At 36.2% G+C, this 7,807-nt stretch overlaps 1 pseudogene; it reads left to right on the top strand.

Moving 5' to 3' along the window:
• The first annotated feature begins 6,021 nt into the window (after positions 1-6,021).
• LOC115711796 (small nucleolar RNA R71) lies at positions 6,022-6,134 on the top strand (annotated as a pseudogene).
• Positions 6,135-7,807: the final 1,673 nt, after the last annotated feature.

The following is a 7,807-nucleotide window of genomic DNA, read 5'->3' as shown; positions in this document are numbered from 1 at the left end:
TATCTTGAATTAAATTTAAAAAATATTAAATTAATTCAAAATGATAATTAGAATTGAATTAGGAATAGTAATAGTATAAATACAAAACTATACAAAAAATTGGAAGTTAATTCCATGAAAAAGCATGAAAAATTGAAGAAAAACAAAAAAATTCGAAACTGTACGGACAGATTTGCGATCGCAGGAAAATATCAAGACAAATTTCCTCGATTTTTTCAAATCTTCAAAAAATCATAACTAATTCAAATAAAATCCAAATTAAGTTCTGTAAAAGGCTAACTTGCTTAATTTTTTCCATACTATCCAATAAAAATAATTCCAGAGATAAAATCGCAATTATTTTTCACGAAAATTTTACAAACATCAATCAATCATCAAATAACACTCAATACAACATGATACCATCCAAAGAACATACAAACAATCGTTTTAAAGTCCAAATTTCTTGCAAGTAAATCAATTACCATGGCTCTGAGGCCAGTTGTTGGAAATTATTTTTACCAGGATCTTAGATCTACTCACAAGTATGTTTATTCACATCCTAAATAAGAACTTTCTAAAACGATAAATTAAACACATATAAAGTTTAAGAAACCTTACATTGGGTGCAGCGGAATAATATGACTCCTTCCGTTCAGATATCTAGCCCTTGATTCCTTTCTGTAGCAGAGCATTATCAATATCTGAACCTAGATCTCTTTCTCTGAATCTTTGATGCTGAAACTCCTTTTGCTGAATGTCTTTCTTCACGATCTTCCTCACTATGATTGAGGTATCACTTGCTGTGTGTGGGCACTACTCATACACTAAGGATTTCGAAATTTGAGAGGGAAGAAAGAGAGAGTGGGTTCGGCCAAAGATAGGGAGAGAGAAGGCTTAGATTTTTCTGATTCAGAAAGTGTCAGAAGAAATGTGTGTTTTTCCTGAAGCCTTCTCTATCTATTTATAGCATTCCACTAGGGTTAGGTTTGAATTATTTGGCATTAAAATAATGAAAATATCAGTTTAAATTTCCTACAAAAGTGGCAGGCCCTATACTAGTGGATTTGGGCCTCACTTTTTGCAATTTTGCAGGTTTACCTTTTCTGCATCTGATTTTCTCAAAAACGCCAATTTTCTAATTCAACCATTTAAATGCCAATTCTAACTATTTAATAACTATAAATAATTATTAAATAATATTGTCATTTATCATATTTATTAATTGAACCATACAAAGTATCATAATTAACAAATATGCCCCTATAAACTCTTTCTTTACAATTTCGCCCTTACTTAGTGAAAAATTCACAAATAGACATAGTCTAATTTGAGAATTATAATTGAGTAATCAAAACCAATTACATGAGTCTTACAAGCAATATTATCTCAACTAGTGGGGGGACCATGGGTCTATATAACCGAGCTTCCAATAAGTAGATCAAGAATTTAGCACTAAAATTCACTAACTTATTAATTCTTCGTTGAATCCACGCATAGAACTTAGAATTGCACTCTCAGTATATAGAATGCTCTATATGTTCCACCATATAGACACATCATTAGTTATCCATTGTTATAATCCTAATGTGATCAATGATCCTCTATATGAATGATCTACACTGTAAAGGGATTAAATTACCGTTACACCCTACAATGTATTTATTCCTTAAAACACTTGACCCCGTATAAATGATATTTCAGCTTATGTGAAATGAGTACTCCACCATTTATGTTCGTTTGGTCAAACTCGAAGGAGATCATCCTTTGCTTACTATTCGCCAGATAGAAGCTATAGATTCCATGTTTATGATAGCGCTCCCACTCAATTGCACTACCGTGTTCCCAAAATGTACGTATCACCCTGACCTAAAAGTAGGCTTAACTAACAAATCAAAGAACACGAATAGCCTTTCAAGATTGAGCCTAATCATATCAGGATTAAGATCGTTTGATCTAGGATCAACTAGGCGATATTGACTTGAATAGATATTACGGTAAGTTTAATAAATCTAAGTCAAAGTTCAATATCGGTCCCTTCCGATTCATACTCCATGCATCCAACCTGAGCTTTACTTTAACCAATGCTCTGGAAAGAACATAGCACTTCATACTCCAAATGCAAGTAAACTCTGTTGTAGATTATCATATCAGTAAAACCCTGTGTCTGATAAATCTAGGAAACTTTATTCACATAGTCATGTTTACTTTCCAATGTGTTGACGGCACAATAAACAAGATCAAGTATTTGAAAAGGGTTTCAGATGAATTTATACATTATGTACATATAATCATGAAATAAATCATGTGAACCATGCAACATTAAATGTTATTTTTGATCTATATTAATAAGCAAATCTGATTATATTGAAATGAGTTTTATTTAGGGCATAAAACCCAACACTAGCATCTTTAAAAAGTGTTGGCCAAAAGAATCCACTTTGCAACACCTTAGCAGCAGTTCTTGTCCCACTGAAATGTCCCCCACATGGTAAAGCATGGCAATGATTTAGAATAGAGTACATCTCCTCTTCAGGCACACATCTTCTAATTATCTGATCAGCACAGTGCTTGTAGAGGATTGGCTCTTCCCAATAATAATGTTTCACCTCAGAAAAGAACTTCTTCAATTGTTGACGAGAAAGCTCAGGAGGAGTTATTTTTGCAGCCAAGAAGTTGACATAATCAGCATACCACGGTACCATCAGGTTTTCCCTCACACTAAAGAGTTGTTCATCAGCAAATTGCTCATTTATTTGTACATCTTTCGTATTCTGGCTCTCTTCCAACTCTAGTCTTGACAGATGATCTGCTACCAGATTTTCAGTGCCCTTTTTGTCTTTTATCTCTATGTCAAACTCCTGAAGTAGAAGTACCCACCGAATCAATCTTGGTTTTGCATCCTTCTTGGTCATAAGGTATTTAATTGCTGAATGATATGTGTAGACAACAACCTTATTCCCAATTAGATAGGGTCGGAACTTATCACAAGCAAACACAATTGCCAGCATCTCTTTCTCCGTAGTAGCATAATTCAGTTGAGCATCATTTAGGGTTCTTCTAGCATAGTAGATCGTGTGAAACACCCTGTCAACCCTTTGACCTAAAACCGCTCCGATTGCACAGTCACTTGCATCACACATTAGTTCGAAGGGCAACTCCCAATTTGGTGAGGTGACTATTGGTGCTGAAATTAATTTCTCTTTAAGAACTTGGAATGCCTTCAAACATTCATCTCCAAACTCAAAAGGAACGCCATTAACAAGTAAACTGGACAATGGTTTAGAGATCTTTGAGAAGTCCTTAATAAACCTTCGGTAGAAACTAGCATGTCCCAAGAAACTCCTTACTCCTTTTATAGAAACTGGAGGTGGAAAATTCTCTATTGTTGACACTTTAGCTTTGTCCACCTCAATCCCTGCTTTTGAAATTTTGTGTCCCAGAACTATCCCTTCTGTTACCATAAAGTGACACTTCTCCCAGTTTAGAACCAGGTTTGACTTTTCACATCTGATTAGCACCTTCTCCAAATTCTCTAAGCAATGATAGAATGAAGAACCAAAGACCGAGAAATCATCCATAAAGATCTCAATGCAAGATTCATTTAAGTCCGAAAATATAGCCATCATACACCTTTGAAATGTAGCAGGAGCGTTACACAAGCCGAATGGCATTCTTCTAAAAGCAAAAGTACCATAAGGACATGTGAAAGTAGTCTTTTCCTGATCCTTCGGTGTTATGGCTATTTGATGATATCCAGAGTAACCATCAAGAAAACAGTAATATTCTTGCCCCGCCAATCTATCTAGCATCTGATCAATGAAGGGCAAGGGAAAATGATCTTTCCGGGTTGCTTTGTTGAGTTTTCTATAATCAATACAAATCCTCCAACCAGTAACTGTTCTTGCGGGAATCAACTCATTCTTTTCATTCTTGATTACTGCCATTCCCCCTTTCTTTGGAACTACTTGCACCGGGCTAACCCATTTACTATCTGAGATGGGATAGGCCACTCCAGCATCCAACCACTTGACCACTTCCTTTCTGACAACTTCCTTCATAGGTGGATTGAGTTTACGTTGTGCATCAATTGTTGGCTTAGCATTTTCTTCCATCAGAATTCGGTGCATTACAGTTGAGGGACTGATTCCCTTGACATCACCTAGTGTCCAAGCAATGGCCTTGCTGTGCACCCGAAGTACCCTAAGCAATCTATCCGTCTCCACATCAGAAAGTGAGGCTGACACTATAACTGGAAGCTTCTTATCCTCACCCAAGAACTCATATCGCAGATGACTAGGAAGCACCTTTCACTCAAGCTCTGGGGGTTTTTCAGTAGATGGCACAAGCTCTTTTGGTACTACTCCCAGCTCTTCATAGTACTTTCTGTTTAATGGCCCATAGGAATCAAGCCATTTAACTTAACCCATTACTTCTTTTCCCTCTTACTCCGTCAAATCATCTTCAATTAAACTCAGTTCTAGAGGATCATCTATCAACTTTTTCTCACTCACAATTGTATCAATCAGATCAACAAAGAAATAGTTATCACTTGCCTTTGGGTAAGTCATCGCCTTTAGCACATTGAAAACTACCTCTTCACCTTGTACTCGCAGCTTTAATTCACCTTTCTGAACATCGATCAAAGCTTGGCCAGTTGCCAAGAATGGTCTCCCAAGAATGATTGGGACGTTGTTATCTTCTTCCATATCCAGAACAATAAAATTAGCTGGAAAGATGAACTTGTCAACCTTGACTAACACATCCTCAATGACTCCTCTAGGATGAGCTAGTGATCGATCCGCCAATTGTAGAGTTACCGTGGTTGGCTTTGCTTCTCCCAATTGCAGTCTTTTAAAGACAGACAGAGGCATCAAGTTAATGCTGGCTCCCAAGTCACGTAGCCCATTTATTCCTTCAATTCTCCCAATGGTATAAGGAATAGTGAAACTCCCTGGATCTCTGAGTTTGGGAGGGAGTTTCTTTTGCAGAATGACGCTACACTCTTCAGTTAGTGCCACTGTTTCATAGTCCTCCATTTTTCTCTTATTGGACAAAATCTCCTTCATGAACTTCACATAACTAGGTATTTGCTCTAAAGCTTCAGCAAAAGGAATGTTGATGTGTAGTCTTTTAAAGACCTCTATAAATTTTGTGAACTGCTTGTCTAGATTGGTCTTTCGGAGTCTCTGAGGGTAAGGAATCTTCACATGATGATCAATACTAACTGGTGGAGACTGTTGTTGTGGTGCAGGGCTATCAGTAGCCTTCTTTTCTGTTGATGTTGGAGTTGGTGTTGATTGATCTTTAATCTCTTCATCCACTGGTTGCATCATCTCGGGCCCATCATATTTCTTACCGCTCCGTAGGGTAATTGCCTTGTAGTTTTCTTTAGGATTAACTTCAGTTGTACTAGGCAAATTTCCTTGAGGACGGGTTGCTACCTGAGTTGCTAGTTGCCCCATTTAAGTCTGCAAATCTTTAATGAAAGATCTAGTTTCTCTCATAAATTGTAACAATAAATCTGTTTGCAAACCAGAATTTCCACTAGAGTTTTGTTGCTGAGTCTATTGTTGGTTCTGTGACTGGTTCTTATTTCTCTGTTAATAGAACCCGCTGTTTCTTCGGTTTCCTCCTTGATTAAACCCATAGTTGTTGTTTTGAGAATAATTTCCAATGGCTTTTGCTTCATCCATTGGCAAATCATTCACATCTTACTGGCACTGAGAAAAGTGATGATTAGCTCCACATAACTCACAGACCACTTGAGCTTGTTTGGCTTGCACTGCAACCAGCTTTGTTAGGGCCTCTACCTATGTTGTCAGCTTTGTAATGGCATCCACCTCTAGCACACCAGCTACCTTCTTGGTTTGACTTCTTTCAGTTGGCCATTGTTGATTGTTTAGGGCCATCTCCTCCAACAGATCATAAGCCTCATTCGCACTCTTCCTCATAAATGCTCCACCAGCTGCAGCATCTATAAGAGTTCTTGTGTTTCAAACCAGCCTGTTGTAGAAGTTCTGAACCAGCATCCACTTTTTGATACCATGATGAGGGCACTTTCTGATTAAATCCTTGAACCTCTCCCAAGACTCATGGAGAGACTCATTATTGTTGGAAATATTTTACCAGGATCTAGATTTACTACCAAGTATGTTTCATTAACATCCTAATATGAATTCTAAAACAATGAAATAAACACAAATAAAGTTCAGGAAACCTTACATTGGGTGCAGGGGAATATAATGACTCCTTCCGTTAAGATCTCTAGCCCTTGATTCCTTTCTGTAGCAGAACATAATCAAGATCTGAACCTGGATCTCTTTCTCTCCTTCCTTTGATGCTGATTCTCCTTCTTGTTGTTTGGATTCTTCACAGTCTTACACACTATGATTGAGATACCACTTGATGTGTGTGGACACTACTCTATCACTCAAGGCTATTTCGAAATTGAAGAGAAGAAAATAGAGAGTGGGGCAGCTATGGCTTTCTCTGAAAGAAACAATGTGCAAGTCATAGTTTCCTGAAGCCAACACTTTCTATTTATAGAATGCCATCTAGGTTTAGGTTAGAATTGTATGACATTAAAATAATGAAAAATATAAATGGTAAAATCTATACAAAGTGGCCGGCCGTATAAGGATAATGGGCCTCACTTTGTGATTTTTCTATTTTGTCATTTTTCAATCCCATTTTCTCAAAAATACCAATTTTCCAATTTAACCATTTAAATGCCAATTCTAATTATTTAATAACTTAAAAAATATTTATTAAATAATATTGTCATTTAATATATTTATTAATTTAGACATATAAAGTCTCTTAATTAATAAATAAACCTAGAATCTCTTTTCTTTACAATTTCGCCCTTGCTTAGTGAAAATTCATAAAGTAGACATAGTCTAACTTTAAAATTATAATTGATTAATTAAAATTAATTAACTGAGTCTTACAAGCAGTATGGTCTCAACTAGTATGGGGACCATGGGCCTATATAATCGAGCTTCCAATAAGTCGAACTGAATTTACCAAGTAAATTCCCTAACTTATTAATTCCTTATTGAATCCATACTTAGAACGTGGAATTGCACTCTCAGTCATATAGAACGCTCTATATGTTCCATGATATAGATACGCTACTAGTTATCCATTGTTATAATCCTAATTTGATCAATGACCCTCTAATAGATGATCTACATTGAATAGGCACTAAATTACCGTTACACCTTCAATGTATTTTATCCTTAAAACACTTAGCTCCGTATAAATGATATTTCAGCGAAGTGAAATGAGATCTCCACCATTTATCTCTGTTTAGCCAAGCTCGAAGGATATCATCGTTTTACTTCTAAATTCCTAGAGAAGTTATAGACTCCATATTTATGTTAGCGCTCCCACTCAATTATACTATCATGTTCCCAAAATGTACGTATCACCCTGACCCAAAAGTAGGCTTAACTAACAAATCAAAGAACGTGTACAATACTCTTGAGATCGAACCTAACTATATCAGGATTAAGATCATTTGATCTAGGATCAACAGGTGATATTGAATTGAAATAGATATTACGGTAAATTTTAACAAATCTAATCAAAGTTCAATATCGGTCCCTTCCGATGTATACTCCATACATCTTATACTTGTAAACTTTCCCAATGCCCTGGAAAGGACATAACACTTATCCAAGGTGTAAGAATACCTATCGCTGATTATATCATGCCAGTCTAAATCCAGTGTACTGACAAATCAGGGAATAAACTTTCGAACATATAATTAAGATTATATTCCACTGTGCTGACAACACTATAATCATTAACAAATTCATAT

The sequence above is a fragment of the Cannabis sativa genome, chromosome 3 (genome assembly GCF_029168945.1).
Source record: "Cannabis sativa cultivar Pink pepper isolate KNU-18-1 chromosome 3, ASM2916894v1, whole genome shotgun sequence".
NCBI classification, from domain to species: domain Eukaryota; kingdom Viridiplantae; phylum Streptophyta; class Magnoliopsida; order Rosales; family Cannabaceae; genus Cannabis; species Cannabis sativa.
The sequence above is the reverse complement of the archived record's forward strand: the minus strand, read 5'-3'. Positions and strand labels throughout refer to the sequence as shown.